We start from the raw sequence: 17,516 nt of genomic DNA, 5'->3' as shown, positions 1-17,516 counted from the left end.
AAGTCCCTGGAAACAAACTCATTTGTTCAGACTTACAAGTTCACCAATTTGATTGCAATAGACTCTACTGTAAGATTTTATTTTAGCTTACTTTATTATGAAGGGAGTGCTTGTAACATTTATGCACGAACATTAATATTGACTGTTGTGAAAGTCCTCGACCTCAACTCTTTTAATAAAAAGGAGCTTAGAATGCAATTTTCTGCCAATCTTCAATAGTAAACCTGTCTCATCTTTATCAAAATAAATTTGTAGCCTCTGAAAAGTAACATTTATCTTGTGTTAGACTATTATTCAGTAACATTGGTGAAATGGATTGAGTTCAAAATACAAGTATTTACTGATCCAAATAAATGCTTGAAGGAATAGTTTATTCAGTAAGACATCAATGTAACAGTGAAAAAAATCAATGCAAACAAAAAAAAATGCAAACAGCTAAAACAGTTCTCATGAATCTGCATCATACAACTTTTATTACAACCAGAACTATACAACTTTCCCTGTTTTTATGGAATTTTCTTGATTCAGCTGGTATAGTTGGAAATTCTTGTTCAATCTCCAGCTTACTCTGACCTTCGTATCTCTCCAAAGTAATCCACCAATTTATTTACAAGCCAGTAACCTCCCTGTAAAATATATGAATTCAACATTAAAGGAACTTTTACAATTAAAAAACTTCTTAATGTACAGCTGAATAAATAATTTTGCTAAAATCCACATTATTCAATTGGTTGTATTCAATTAGTAAACAACATAGATAATAATATAGAAAACAAAAAATGGTGCTACACACAAAACCATATGGGAAAAAAACATTGTAATTGTAGACCCCTCATTAAAATTAAAAAGAAAACTACGAAAACACATTGTGAAGAAACATTGTTAAAAGAAAAAGCAGCTTAAAAACTGATAAATTTGAATGATCCATCTTAAATATCAAACAAGGCAATATGAAAAGAGAAAATTGAAGATAATGAATGTAAACTGCAGATGGGGCACAAGTAAAAAGTGAAATAGAAAGCAGCCTTAAGGGGTTCCAGTGACGTCATTGTCCAGAATGGCAGCTTAAATCAATAGCTCCTCTGGAAAAACGCATATTTTGCCCCATTAATCCAACAAATACAAGATCTTTTGAAAATATCTGAATTGATAAGGGGGGCAAGAATGGGGAAAAAGAATGGAGATAAAAGAAGGATCACTGTGGAGCCTATGGAAGAGAGAGGTACAATGAGCGGCTCTCCTACACGTGCGCGTGGTGGCGAAGCTAACGCTGGGGCCTCGTTCAGGCAAAGCAGCAAATACGATAAGGATTTTGGAAGAGATAAGGGAAGTCCAAAAAGATATAAAACAGCAACTAAATGATATAAAGTCAGAGATCGCCAACGTCAATCAGAAAATAGCGATGGCAGAGATACGAATTGAGAAGGTGGAAAATTGCGTGCAAAATGTGGAACAGGTATTAAGACGATAAAAATATTAAATCAAAAGGAAAGTAAATTGCTTGACCAGGAGGGAAGATGGTGACAGAAAAATATCAGGATTTATAATGTTCCCAAAGGAGCGGAGGGGTTGTTGATGATGAAGTTTATAGAAAAGTTGCTGCCGACATGCTGGAGATTCCCCCGAATATGGAGACTGAAATTGAGAGGGCGCATCGTGCGCTCGTCCTGAGGCCTCCAAAAGACAGAGGAAGTAAGTCGCGCTCAATAAGATTCCTTCGATTTAAGAGCAAGGCAGAGATTCTACAAAGGGCCTGCGGTAAGAAGAGGGTGTTTTGGAACAGGAAGTTAATATACTTCGATCAAGATTACCCCCTGGCAGTCCTACAGAAACAGAAGGAATATTCCGAAGCGAAACAAATATTAAAGCAAGAAAAGATTAAATTCCAAACCCTGTACCCTGCTAAACTGAGGATGTTTTACAAAGGAGGGATACAGCTATATCAGACAGTGGAAGAGGCGACTACAGACATGAAGAACAGAGGCTGCCCATTAGCATGGTCAGACCGAGGGAAAGCCTGGCTGAGCAGTTATCCCAATCTGCTTGGGAAATAGTAAGAGAACCGAGAAAGCAGGGGACGGGAGGAGAACGAGAGAAGGATATTAGGAAGAGACTGAGTTCTCCGAAGACAGCCCTCACCTCCTCCAGAAGAGCCATGAGGTTTGGCTAACTTTAAAAGTGCTGAAACTAAATGGAAGCAAAAATAGACAGTGATATACCTATCTCAAGAAATACCTATTATAATGTGAATTTTATATTACTCAATTTTTTTTTTTTAAAATGTCATTCATTCACTCTTTTTCCTCCCCACCTAAATGAGAATATATACATGGGAGGAATACACAGGGAAATCATTTCTGTGTAATGGACATAGATTTTTTTTTTTTTTTATTAAACTTACTTTTATAGGTACTGCAGCAGGGGCCCTCAACTCACAGGTAGGAGGGGCTATCGCCCATAGCTAGAGGTTTCTTCTAGCTCAACCCAGGGTCATCTAGAGACCCCAGCCTTGGAATCACACCTTCGTTACTTTTTTTTTTATATTATTTGCGTTTCTTGGCTCTTACTTGTTCAGGGAGTAGATCAATTAGGTTATATTCTGCAAATTTCAATGATATACTAACAGATAAATACACATGGCCAAAGACAAAGTAAAATTCATTTCTTTTAATGTCAATGGGCTGTTAAATCCAAACACAGTAAAATTCTATCAAAAATGAAAAAAACACAAGCCCATGTAGTATATTTACAAGAAACTCACTTAAGTGATAATGAGCATGGAAAATTAAAGAGAATGGGCTTCACTAATTTGTTTCTCTTCCTCATAAATCAGGACATAGAAGAGGAGTTGCTATTCTCATCTCAAGCAAGCTAAATTTTGAAAAAGTATTCGAAATGGGAGATAAGGGGGGCAGATATATTCTGATAAGGAGGAATATAGATGGAAATCCAGTTACTTTATTGAACATATACACACCCCCAGGAAGTGATATTAGTTTCTTCCAGAAAATTACTAATATTATGGTAACAGAAACAGAAGGTCTCTTGATATGTGGGGGGGGGGGGGGGAGACTTAAATTTACAATTACAACCAAAGTTAGACTCTTCCAATAGAAAAACTTATGAAACAAAGTCCTTACTTAAGAAAGTTAACACTCTTTTTGAGGATATTGGTCTAATTGATGTATGGAGGGACCTTTTCCCTGACAGAAGGGATTACACTCATTATTCTGCCCCCCATTCCATATATACAAGGATAGACTGTTGCATAACATTTGGAAAAGATAAAGACAAAATAATCACCCGTGGAATTGGGACAATAGATCTAAGTGACCATGCACCTATAGAGTTATCTGTTGATTTTGACCTACAACCAAAGAATACTATTTGGAAACTAAATTCAAGTCTACTCAATGATCCCTATTTTAAGGAACAAATTAAAAAAGAAATTGGTCTTTACTTAGAATTCAATGATAATGGAGAGGCTTCACCTCCCATTCTATGGAATACTCTGAAAGCTGTCTTAAGAGGGAAAATTATAAAGATATTCTCATATAAGAAAAAAAATAAGGAATAAAACATTAGAGGAATTGCAAAATAAGCTGAAGGAACTAGAGAAAAAACACAAATTGAGGTTGGCACAGGATACACTAGAGGAAATTTTAAAAATTAGGAATGAAATTAATAGTTTGGCTATACAAGAAATTAGAAAAAAATTAATGTTTCTGAAACAGAGACACTATGAAAGTGCATCTAAATCAATGAAAATACTGGTGTGGAAATTGAAAAAAAAGATAGCAGAAAATACAATTCATAGAATTAGGGATCCAAGAACAAAAGTGATAAAAAAAATTAACCAAGTGAAATTCAAGAAGCTTTTGAAATGTTTTACAAAACTCTATATTCCAAAGTACCAGGGGGAAGCATAACCCAAATTGACACCTTCCTGAATTCTTCAGAGTTACCCACTTTAAGCAAAGAACAAAATAGAACGATGACTGTTGACATAACTGAAGCTGAACTAAAAAACTGCAAATTAGTAGGCTTAAATTAAGCAAGTCACCAGGAGCAGATGGATATACAGCAGAGTGGTATAAAGAATTTAGAAGTGAGTTAACTCCCGTTTACTTCCCACACTGAACTGGGCTCTAAGAAAGGCACAAATGCCACCCAGCTGGAAGGAGGCGATAATCTCAGCTATACCGAAGGAAGGCAAGGATAAAATGGAATGTGGGTCAGTTAGACCAATATCTGTTCTTAATGTGGATTATAGAATATTTACCTCCATCATTGCCAAACGATTAGAAGTTTTTACCCACACTGATACATAATGATCAGACAGGTTTTATACAACAATGTCAAACTAAAGACAAGATATGAAGGACACTTCACATTATGGATCATATAAAAAAAATGAAATTGAAGCAATAGTGATAAGCGTGGACGCTGAAAAGGCAATTGATTCGGTTAATTGAAATTTTCTTTACAGAGTTTTATATAGATTTGGTCTACATGACAATTATTAAAACTATACAGGCACTGTACGGCAATCCTACCACTAGGATGAAAATCAATGGATAATTATCTAATAGTTTTACCCTAGAAAGGGGCACAAGACAGCTCGATCACCGCTACTCTTCGCATTATATCTGGAATCATTAGCTCAATACATCAGACAAAATGAAGATATCAGGGGAATTACTATTAAAGGGACAGAGCATAAATTGGCCTGTTACATGGATGACATTTTGATCTACTTAGGGCAACCAACACACTCTTTATCTAAATTGATGCAATCCTTTGAACAATATGGTCAATTATCAGGATACAAGATCAACACACATTAAACCCAACAACTTTCATATAACTATAGCCCACCAAGAGAAATTGAAAGTACATATCCTGAGGCATGGCAAACAGAGTCTGTCAAATATTTGGGCATCATTATACCAAAAGATTTGGCAAAATTATCAGAATGCAATTATCAGCCTATATATAAAAAAAATTAAGGAAGATATAACAAGATGGAACCTAATTCCTTTTCTTGGTCTCAGTTCAAGGACTGAATCTATTAAAATGAATATACTGCCCAGACTACTATATCTCTTTCAGACCCTACCAATAGAGATGAACCAAAATCAATTCAATGAATGGAACAAGATGCTATCAAGATATATATGGCAAGGTAAAAGGCCCAGGGTTCATCTCAAAACTTTGCAATTAGCCAAGGAAAAGGGGGGAGGGGGCCTATCTTCTCTTAGAAATTATTATTTTGCAGCACAGTTGAGAGCTGTGATATGCTGGTGTAACTCATCATGTGACGCTCAATGGAAAAATATTGAGATGATACTTTCCATCCCCACAAGGCAATTTTGGCTGATAACAACCTACAAAGTTACATAAATACTATTGATAACCAGTGGGTGAAATGGCCTCTTTAAAAAAAATGGAAAACTATTATAAAAGAACATAAACTAGAGCGAGACATCGCAATTCTTAAATGGTGTGCATATGACTCGGATTTTATGCCGAATAAACTGGATGCTAGATTTAAGGACTGGACAGCTAAAGGAATAACAGCTATTTGCAATATAATGAAAGAAGGAACACTGTTTGGTTTTGAAATGCTCAAAGAGAAACACTTATTAGAAAAACAAGACTTTTACCAGTATTTACAGATGCGACAGTATGTCAATAGGACCGTTAAAAATGTAACCAAGGCAAGTACATATCTGATAGAGCTATTCAGAAAAGCATATAATTCAGACAATGGTAGTAGAATCATTTCAAGCATGTCAAAGGGTTTGTCAAATCTTAAAACACATTTGACTTCATACATTAAAACAAGTAGGGAGAAGGAAGGAGGGATAATAATATGAGGGAAAACTGGACAATAATATGGAGGTATCAATGGAAGTGTACCAGTTCACAGAAATGGAGTGAGTTCAGGTAGAAAAACGTGATAAGATATTTTCTTACACCCTCTCAGAAATCCCATTATGATAGTAACCTCCCTGTTTGCTGGAGAAATTGTGGAAATCAAAATGCAAACAATTATCATATTTTCTGGGAATGCCCTGTTATCAAAGACTATTGGAGTGGGATACATAATGCCCTACAAGACATCTTTGAATGTGAAATTCTCTTAGAGAATAAGACCATATATTTTGGGTATATACCTCAAGAATGGTTGAAAAAAGATAAATATTTAATGAATGTACTGCTGGTGTCTGGTAAAAAGACCCTTACCAGGAAATGGTTATCACAAGAGAGCCCAACTTTTAAATGTATGGATGGAAATGACAATGGACATTTACAAAATGGAGAAGATAACAGCATCTGTTAATCATAAGTTGGAACAATTTGATTCATACTGGGAAAAATGGTTTAACTACATAACACCTCATAGGCCTGATTTTATTCTCACAAGTCAATGAATATGCTGTAAAAAAAAATCACTCCCTACTCTGTACGTAGTTTTCTTCTTTCAATTGTTCTTTCTTTCCTCTCCTTTCTATAAGTGTATACCTCAGATAAATATTATGTGGAGATTTGTGACAAATATGATTACATGATATATATGTACAGTATCTGAAATACGTATGTTTATTTGATGATGAACTTCAAAAATAAATTACAAAAAAAAGCAGACTTATTAACTTACTGAAAACCTGCTTTCTCAGTTCCAAGATTTCTAGCTAGTTGAAACTGACAGCTCATTGTAAAAATTATATTTAATTTTACATATAAAAATCAGGGATGAGAAAAAAATTACTCTACACGATTTCATGCTAATTCTATACTTTCATTTCGCACAGAATGTCAATTCTACACTTTGTTGACAATGTACCTCAAATCTACATATGCCAAAATAAAAGTTACACTTTTCAAACTATTTGTTATATATTAACAAATGTAGAAAAGTTGCATTCACGTGAACATTTAAAATCTTTATCAGTAAGTAACAGCAGAAAGGAAAATACTTACCCCACAGGATTCATTCAGTCCAAAGTCACTAACATATCCTTGTTGACTTCATAGGTTGACTTATCAAAAGCAGTTTGACACAAAGTACAATGCTGTTCTAGTCTTGCATTTTCCAACATTTTTTCCTTTAACGATTTACTCCTCAGCCAGTAGCATAGCAAACAGAAAATGTTCTCTCCAAGGACGATGGTTTTCAGAAATTGCCAGCTCTTTTCTTATTAATCTGCAATTGGATAAAGTACCAAAACAAAATTTTAAAGTTTGCATTTTACAATCTCAACTCATTGCAAAGGGCCACAGTGCATCACAGAAAAATACACAAAGACAAACAGCAATTGTAAAATTATCAAAGTTTTACTAATGTTTGGGGCAAACAATGATCAGGACAGAAGAATTCAAATAACCCATTATCTCTTAGTATACAGTATACCCATTAACCAAACAGAGTTTTGACTGTTAGTTCAATATATTTAGACACCAACTGACAATTCCAAGCTTTCAGAAACAGTTACAGTGCAGGAAATAGCTATTCTGCCCATAGACATTCAAACAGGCTCTATTTACAAGTAACAGCTAAACCTGGCCCCTTCATAACCATACAAATCATTTCTTAAACACAAGATAATGCAAATGCTGGAAATCCAGAGCAATAGAGACAAAATCCTGAAACTTTACACAATACTTAAAATGAAAATGACACAGAATTGCTAATTTATGGTTGATATTATCCAATAATAACAAAAACACTCCTTTAGGAATCATAATCTGAATGCTTTTCCGCATTACTCAGCATTTGTACAACTTTAAAATATTTCATTATCTGCTAACAACTACAACACTGCAGTAATACATTAGAACAATTTGAATGCAGACCTCCAATAAAATCAATATTCCAAATCTGCTAAGGCAGAGTAGATATTTTCCATCCTTCACAATCTCAGTGATTCTTCATATAGCTTTAGATCACCTGGACAACACAAATACCCATGTCAGGATACTGTTCGTTGACTATAATTCTGCATCTAACACAACTATTCATAGTGCTGACTGATAAACTATAGAACCTGGGCCCCTTGTACCTCCCTCAGCAATTAGATCTTTGACTTCCTAACCAGAAGACCACAATTTTTGCGGATTGATGATATATCTCCTCCTTGCTGACGATCAACACTGGCACACTGCAGGGGTAGGTGCTTTGCCTACTGCTCTACTTCCCCTATACCCATGACTGTGTGGCTAGGTATATCTCAAATAGCATCTATAAATTTGCTGATGATACAACCACTGTTGGAAGAATCTCAGCTGATGATGAGAGGGCGTACAGGAGCCAGATATACCAGCTTATTGAGTGGTGTCGCAGCAACAAACTTGCACTCGTCGTCAGTAAAACAAAAGAGCCAATTGTTGTCTTCAGGAAGGGCAACACGAGGGAACGTGAACCAATCCTCAGAGGCATCAGAAGCAGGGAGAGTGAGCAATTTCAAGTTCCTGTGTCAAAATTTGAGGATCTAACCTGGTCCCAACATATTGATGCAGTTATAAAGGCAGCAAGACAGTGGCTATGGTTCATTAGGAGTTTGAAGAGATTTGATTTGTCACCAAAAACACTTGAAAACCTCTATAGTTGTACCATGGAGAGTACTCCGAGTGGTTGCATCACTGTCTAGTATGGGGGGGGGGGGGGGCGCTACAGCACAGGACTGAAAAAAAACACAACAACTACAGAAAGTTGTAAAATTAGTCAGCTCCACTTTGGGTACTAGCCTCTGTAGTATCCAAAACGTTTTCAAGGAGTGATGCCTCAGAAAGGCAGCGTCCATTATTAAGGAACCCCATCATCCAGGACATGCCTTCCTCTCATCGTTACCATCACGAAGGAGATACAGAAACCTGAAGGCACACACTCAGCAATTCAGGAACAGCTTCTTCACCTCTGCCATACAATTCCTAAATAGACATTGAACTCACGAACACTACCTCGCCTTTTTAAAAAAAATTATTTTTGTTTTGTACTATTTTGAATATTTAATATATGTATATTCTTACTGCAATTGATTTACTGATTTATTTTTTTCTATATTATCATTGAACTGCTGCTGCTAAGTTAACAAATTTTGCGATACATGTCGTTGATAATAAGCCCGATTCTGATTTCACAAGTAGTGGTGTAGCCTAAGCCTTCTTGGAACTGCTCCCCAGACAACATCATTCCTTAAACAAGAATACTAATACTGGCACTTCATTTCACCAGTCCATTAGATAAACAAAGCACACCTCCTCACCTTTATATTCAATTCCCCTAGTAGTAAATAAATATTCTTTTATCTTCCCTAATTATTTACAATAAATGCATATTGGTCTTCATTATTCCCAACCCCAATCCCAGCACACCCAGACCTTTCTGTATCCCACTATTTAGGTAATGGTTTAAAATTTTTTTTAAACTTCACAGTGCGGGCAATTTTAAGTTTCTCACTTTTTAACTTCATTTGCCAGCTTTTTGCCTATCTATTTAAACTAACCATGTCCCTTTGTGCTCTCCTTACAGCCTTGTCACAGGATATTTTTCTACCTATTTTTGGTATCGGCAAATTTAGTAATCAAGTCACATACAAATTGTAAAAGTTGAGGCCGCAGAACAACCTGTGGACATACTGGGCTTACACAGGAATATTGGTTCCTTTATCACAGAACTGCTGTAGGTAAAAGCAGATTAAATAGCAATGCACTGCTTTAAAAATATTAACAAGTTAACTGCAGGATTATTGGCATCAGCTTGAATAACTCCAGGTATGCTTACTTTCCTCACAATATTGTGATTTTGTTGCACTTTAAGCTGCATTCTTAAATTAGAAAGTACTGTGGTGTAATTTTGTACAACCAAAACAGTCAGTAGAAATTCAAAAGATGAGCATTATGAAATGAAATAAAATAATTGTATTTTATTTTTAAAAATCTACCCCCACTACCAAAATGAGCTGGTTGGTAAAAGGAAAGAAAAACACCTTACCATATATTATAATAATAATGGCTCAGATCCATACTTTAATAACAGTTAAAAGATTGTGAAAATAATTCAGAAAGGGTCCCCATAACATTAGAAAATCATGTTTAGAATCAGAAATCAAACAACGAATCTTCTCTAGATCAAGGCACAACATAACAGCAGATAGCCATTGAACATGAGTGGGTGGGGTAGCCTCCTTCCACTTGAGCAAGATTGCCCTCCTGGCCATAAGAGACATAAAGGCCAATACCCACAAATTAGATGGCTTCAATTTTGCGGCACTATGCTCAACAATACCAAACAAGGCAGTCAAAGGATTGGGCTTAACGCTGACATTGAGAAGTGCAGAAAAAGTTTGAAATACATCTTTCCTGAATTTTTCAAGGCTTGGGCATGTCCAAAACATATGAATTAGTGTAGCCACTCCATTAGTACATCTATCACAGTAAGGGGAAATATCTGCATAGAAACAGGACAGCTTGTCTTTAGACATATGAACTCTATGTACCACTTTGAATTGTAATAAATGATGAGCACATAATGAAGAATTAATCAATTTTAAAAAATCTTCCAGCTCTCTTCAGATATGAAAAATCTGTAAATCCTTTTCCCAATCTCCTTTAATTTTATCTAAAGAGGCCTTTTTCAGTCCAAACAGTAGGCCATAAATGTAAGATATTGAACTGTTATCAAAGGGTTTCAGATTAAAAATTGTATCTATTATATTCTTATCTGGACTAGTAGGAAACGTATGTAACTGAGATCTTAAAAAAATCTCTAATCTGTAAGTATCGAAAAAAGTGAGTGTTGGAAAGGTTAAATTTCGTTGAAAGTTGCAGGAGATTCCCTCCATCAAACAAATCCTGAAATCGTTTAATACCCAATATATCCCATTCTTTAAAAGCTAAGTCAATTAAAGATGGTTTAAAACAACAATTAGAAAATATGGGACTTGAGAGGGAGAATCTCAATAAACCAAAATGTTTTCTAAACTGTAACCAAATCCTCAATGTATGTCTAACCACCATATTGTCGATTAGTTTATTTAAAGATAAAGGAAGTGAGGATCCAAGTAAAGAAATAATGGAAAATTTTATAACAGAGTTGGCTTCCAAAGAAACCCATGTATGGCAATTGTCATGGTTAATGTAATATATACAGAATGTAGTATTTTATATCTTAACTACCCAGTAATATAAACTAAAATTGGGTAAGGCAAATCCTATGTTCTGTTTGGTTTTTTGAAAGTGAGCTTTATTTATACGAGGTTTTTTATTCTTCCATATACAGGAAGAAAGTATTGAATCCCAAGAGTCAAAAAAAAGATTTAGGAATAAAAACAGGTACAGCTTGAAAAAGGTACATAAATTTATGTAAGATATTCATTTTAATAGAACTGATTCAGCCTATCAGTGATAAAGAGAGAGGCAACCAATTAGAAAGGGTTTTTTTTTAAAAAAAACATAATTCAATAAACAATTTTCCTTAAATAAATCTTCATAATTCTTAGTAATTGTTACTCCTAAATACGTAAATTGTTTTCTTAAAATTTTAAAAGGAAGGTTAATATCAGTTGATATTAAATTGTTTAAAGGAAACAGTTCACTCTTCTGTAAATTTAATTTATATCCTGAGAACTGACTAAAATTAGTCAGTAAATGGAACACAAATGGTGAGGAGGTTGTTACGTTAGATATAAAAAGCAACAAGTCATCAGCTTAGAGCGACACTTTATGAATAGTACCTCTCCTTAAAGTACCAGTAATTTCTTTACTCTCTCGAAAAGCAATTGCTAAGGGTTCTAATACCAAATCAAAAAGCAGAAGGCTCAAAGGGCAACTTTGTCTAGCTCTACGTTGGAGTTTAAAGGGTTTAGAATTCTGAAAATTAGTAAGAACCCAAGCGGAGGGAGATAGATAGCGTAATTTAATCCAATGAATAAAATTAGGTCCAAAATTAAATTTTTCTAAGGATGTAAATAGATAGTTCCATTCAACTCTGTTAAAAGCCTTCTCCGCATCTAAAGATATCACACATTCCGATATTTCCTTAGGTGGAGAGTGCATAACATTTAACAAACGCCGCATAATAAAATGGGAATATCGATTTTTAATAAATCCTGTCTGATCATCTGAAACTATAGAAGATATAATATTTTCAAGTCTTCGAGCCAACACTTTAGATAAAATTTTAGTATCAAAATTGAATAAAGAGATAGGTCTATACGAAGAACATTCAGTAGGATTCTTATTCTTTTTGAGAATGAGCGAAATGGAAGCTTCGTAAAAAGACTGCGGTAGTCTTCCTACCTTAAAGGAATCTGTAAGGGTAGAATATGTATGGTATAACCAAGGAGGAAAAAGCCTTACAAAACTCTCCAGAGAATCCATCGGGTCCTGGGGATTTCCCAGAATGCAATTCTCGAATAGCCTGAGCAATTTCCTCCTGGGAAATGGGTTGATCCAATTGCCTACGATCATCTAATGAAAGATTAGGAATATTTAATTGATCTAAAAATTACTCATTGCAATATTATCATTAACTATACAATTTAGAATAAAATTCTCTAAAAATGTCATTAATTTCAAGGTGGTCAGTTGTCATGTCCCATTAGTTTTACGTATTTCTTTAATTTACCGCTTGGCTATAAATGGCTTCAATTGACTGGCCAGTAGATTACCAGTTTCATCTCCGTGAATATAAAATTGACTTCTGTCTTTTAAAAGTTGGCTTTCAATTGGATACGTTAAAAGATCATATTTAGTTTTAGTTTCAATACGCCTCTTATATGTTTCAGAATCATCCAAAGTGTTGGTCAGCTATGCCCAACGGCCCCCTCCGGCAGCTCTTTCATTTTGAATTTCTCGGTCTCAGGGTCAAATCCAACCATTATATCTAAACTTCCTGCAGGGAATATCCATAAATTATTTCCTTCACATAGATATCTACACAATATTATGAATACTCCAGTTCTTCACAGGATGAAGACACTAATACATGCTCTTTCTTTCAACCCTGATCACCAGCTCCTCTTTTTCTTAATATAAAATTCCAGCAGACTTTCAATTTAATATGAGTATACCTAGGAAGATAAAATTCTGACCAATATCTTCTGGATATGTGCATAAATCTTTTGAAGTTGCAGATCTTTCATTGGGAGTGTGATCAGTAAGACATACTATTTTGGAGTTTATATGCAGGCACGAATTCAAAAGCAGTGCGGTTCCGTTGAACATTAATAAGACATTAGCTAGGCCAATTTTTCAGAGTGAAAACATTAACTTAACAAAGACCCAGGCTTTCAGCTGAAGGTTCAACTGGAAAATCTAGGATGGTTCTTGAGCAAAAGTAGTTGAGAAGACATTTGACAGAAGTGTGAGAGATCATAATGGATATAGCTAAGCCAATGTAAGGAAGCAGATTCCATTAAAAGATGGGGCTGAAAACAGGTTCAATGTAATGGGTAAAAGATACATAGGGAGTGGAAGGGAATGCAAGGAAAGGCTCTAGAGAAAGGGGAATGGGATTGCATATATAGATTGCACCACTTTTTTTTATATATATTTAACCACTTAACTCAGGTCTATCAGTCTCCCTCTATGCCATTAAAAATTCTTTGGTTTTTGCAATTTTATGGACAGAATGCTTGTCCTAAGAATTAATCAGTCTCTCATCACAAGTTTCACATCAGCCCCCTCTGCTTTAATATGATGTACCATTACATGCAGATATGACTCACTTTCAATCATAGAACACAATAGCACAGAAACAGATTCTCTGGCCCATCTAGTCAATGCTGAACCATTAATCTGCCTAGTCCCATCCACCTGCACCCAGGCAATAGCCCTCAATATCCCTCCCACCCTATCCAAATCGGGAGCTGGAGTCCCTCAGGCAGCCCTATATCGAGTTGAACATTGATTGGCAACTCCTGCAATGCTACTGGCACCAATCTCTGCCCTTCCTTTGGGTTCATCGGATGCGTGGAGAGGGGGGACTACACGGGCAACAGCTTGCTCTCCGTATTGCGCTGCCTTGGCTTGTGTATCTAGGTAACCAGGACGCAGTATCCATGGTTGATCCTGACCAACGGAGGTCTTCTCTGGTATCTCACAGCTTTACTTTTATATACCTGATGCAATGGTACATAGAACATAGAATAGTACAGCACATTACAGGCCCTTCGGCCCACAATGTTGTGCCAACCCTCAAACCCTGCCTCCCATACAACCCCCCAGCTTAAATTTCTCCATATACCTATCTAGTAGTCTCTTAAACTTCACTAGTGTATCTGCCTCCACCACTGACTCAAGCAGTGCATTCCATGCACCAACCACTCTCTGAGTAAAAAACCTTCCTCTAATATCCCCCTGATCTTCCCACCCGTTATCTTAAAGCCATGTCCTCTTGTATTGAGCCGTGGTGCCCTGGGGAAGAGGCGCTGGCTATCCACTCTATCTATTCCTCTTATTATCTTATACATCTCTATCATGTCTCCTCTCATCCTCCTTCTCTCCAAAGAGAGAAGCCCTAGCTCCCTTAATCTCTGATCATAATGCATGCTTTCTAAACCAGGCAGCATCCTGGTAAATCTACTCTACACCCTTTCCAATGCTTCCACATCCTTCCTATAGTGAGGTGACCAGAACTGGACAAAGTACTCCAAGTGTGGCCTAACCAGAGTTTTATGGAGCTGCATCATTACCTGTTAAACTCTATCCCTCGACTTATGAAAGCGAACACCCCATAAGCTTTCTTAGCTACTCTATCTAACTGTGAGGCAACTTTCAGGGATCTGTGGACATGTACCCTTAGATCCCTCTGCTCCTCACACTACCAAGTATCCTGCCATTTACTTTGTACTCTGCCTTGGAGTTTGTCCTTCCAAAGTGTACCACCTCACACTTCTCCGGGTTGAACTCCATCTGCCACTTCTCAGCCCACTTCTGCATCCTATCAATGTCTCTTTGCAATCTTCAACAATCCTCTACACTATCTACAACACCACCAACCTTTGTGTCGTCTGCAAACTTACCAACACACCCTTCTACCCCCACATCCAGGTCGTTAATAAAAATCACAAAAAGTAGAGGTCCCAGAACAGATCCTTGTGGGACACCACTAGTCACAACCCTCCAGTCTGAATGTACTCCCTCCACCACGACCCTCTGCCTTCTGCAGGCAAGCCAATTCTGAATCCACCTGGCCAAACTTCCCTGGATCCCATGCCTTCTGACTTTCTGAATAAGCCTACCATGTGGAACCTTGTCAAATGCCTTACTAAAATCCATATAGACCACATCCACTGCACTACCCTCATCTATATGCCTGGTCACCTCCTCAAAGAACTCTATCAGGCTTGTTAGACACGATCTGCCCTTCACAAAGCCATTCTGACTGTCCCTGATCAGACCATGATTCTCTAAGTGCCCATGGATCCTATCTCTAAGAAGCTTTTCCAACAGCTTTCCCACCACAGGCATAAGGCTCACTGGTCTATAATTACCCAGACTATCCCTACTACCTTTTTTGAACACGGGGACAACATTTGCCTCCCTCCAATCCTCTGGTACCATTCCCGTGGACAACGAGGAAGTAAAGATCCTAGCCAGAGGCTCGGCAATCTCTTCCCTCGCCTCATGGAGCAGCCAGGGGAATATTCCGTCAGGCCCTGGGGACTTATCCGTCCTAATATATTTTAACAACTCCAACACCTCCTCTCCCTTAATATCAACATGCTCCAGAACATCAACCTCACTCATACTGTCCTCACCGTCATCAAGTTTCCTCTCATTGGTGAACACCAAAGAAAAGTATTCATTGACGACCTCGCTCACTTCCACAGCCTCTAGGCACATCTTCCCACCTTTATCTCTGATCGGTCCTACCTTCACTCCTGTCATCCTTTTGTACTTCACATAATTGAAGAATGCCTTGGGGTTTTCCTTTACCCTGCTCGCCAAGGCCTTCTCATGCCCCCTTCTTGCTCTTCTCAGCCCCTTAAGCTCCTTTCTTACTTCCCTATATTCCTCAAAAGACCCATCTGATCCTTACTTCCTAAACCTCATGTTTGCTGCCTTCTTCCACCTGACTAGATTTTCCACCTCACTTGTCGCCCATGGTTCCTTCACCCTACCATTCTTTATCTTCCTCACCGGGACAAATTTATCCCTAACATCTCGCAAGAGATCTCTAAACATTGACCACATGTCCATAGTACTTTTCCCTGCAAAAACATCATCCCAATTCACACCCACAAGTTCTAGCCATATAGCCTCATAATTTGCCCTTCCCCAATTAAAAATTTTCCTGTTCTCTCCGATTCTATCCTTTTGCATGATAATGCTAAAGGCCAGGGAGCCGTGGTCACTGTCCCCCAGATGCTCACCCACTGAGAGATCTGTGACCTGACCGAGTTCATTACCTAGTACTAGATCTAGTATGACATTCCCCCTAGTTGGCCTGTAAACATACTGTGACAGGAATCCATCCTGGACACACTTAAACTCTGCCCCATCTAAACCCTTGGAACTAATCAGGTGCCAATCAATATTAGGGAAGTTAAAGTCACCCACGATAACAACCCTGTTATTTTTGCACCTTTCCAAAATCTGCCTCCCAATCTGCTCCTCTGTATCTCTGCTGCTACCAGGGGACCTATAGAATACCCCCAATAGAGTAACTGCTCCCTTCCTGTTCCTGACTTCCACCCATACTGACTCAAAAGAGGATCCTGCTACAGTACCCACCCTTTCTGTAGCTGTAATAGTATCCTTGACCAGTAATGCCACCCCTCCTCCCCTTTCTCCCCCCTCTCTATCCCTTTTAAAACACTGAAATCCAGGAATATTGAGAATCCATTCCTGCCCTGGTGCCAGCCAGGTCTCTGTAATGGCCACTACATCATAATTCCATGTATGCATCCAAGCCGTCAGTTCATCACCTTTGTTCCTGATGCTTCTTGCATTGGGGTACAGAAGACTTTACCTTTTAACCACAAAAAAAAAATGGCCAGCTATAGTTACAGCAATTTTATTGATAAATGTAAAGCCATACCACATAGGTATTCATCTTCTGTCACTGGACCATTACCAACATTATTCACTTGAAGTCATCCATTTCATTCTGCAACATGAAAAAAAAATTAAATTTGGACATATGGAGTAATTTGGTTAACATACAAACTTTGAGGGCAAGGATACGATTATGTTAACATGGTAATTACAATTTTCAATAAACCATTTTCTCAAAGTCACTAGCAAATCAAATCCTATTTAAGGAAACAGTATAACATTCAATTTCTTAACCCGCCACTCCCTCCCACAAGGGAGCAATATTTTAGATTGCTCCCTTTGATATAGAATATCGTAAGCACTTAATGAACAGAGCATCAAGAAATGAAGCATTATAAGGCTTGCTGTGGTGCTCAATTTTAAGAGTTGGATTTTTCTAACAACTATTCCAAGAAATAAATGAAAGTTTGCAAGCATATCATTTCAGAATTGTTTTGAATGAACTCAAT

At 37.2% G+C, this 17,516-nt stretch overlaps 1 protein-coding gene across 14 annotated transcripts in view; it reads right to left on the bottom strand.

Annotated features, from left to right (window-relative positions):
- Positions 1-350: 350 nt before the first annotated feature.
- The window catches only part of LOC140188015 (cold-inducible RNA-binding protein-like), a 33,729-nt gene continuing 16,563 nt past the window's right edge, over positions 351-17,516 (bottom strand). For 7 of the 14 annotated variants that reach the window (XM_072243894.1, XM_072243898.1, XM_072243893.1 and 4 more), the window contains 4 exons: positions 17,051-17,119; positions 12,304-12,474; positions 6,988-7,210; positions 351-626 (listed from right to left, as the gene is read on the bottom strand). The gene's annotated coding sequence lies outside the window, so the exon portion shown is untranslated. Of the gene's footprint in view, positions 627-6,987; positions 7,211-7,860; positions 7,955-12,303; positions 12,475-17,050; positions 17,120-17,516 lie in introns of all 14 variants that reach the window. The other 7 variants (XM_072243903.1, XM_072243901.1, XM_072243900.1 and 4 more) reach the window with 5 other exon arrangements.

This window comes from Mobula birostris, chromosome 26, assembly GCF_030028105.1.
Source record: "Mobula birostris isolate sMobBir1 chromosome 26, sMobBir1.hap1, whole genome shotgun sequence".
Classification (NCBI taxonomy): Eukaryota; Metazoa; Chordata; class Chondrichthyes; order Myliobatiformes; family Myliobatidae; genus Mobula; species Mobula birostris.
The sequence above is the reverse complement of the archived record's forward strand: the minus strand, read 5'-3'. Positions and strand labels throughout refer to the sequence as shown.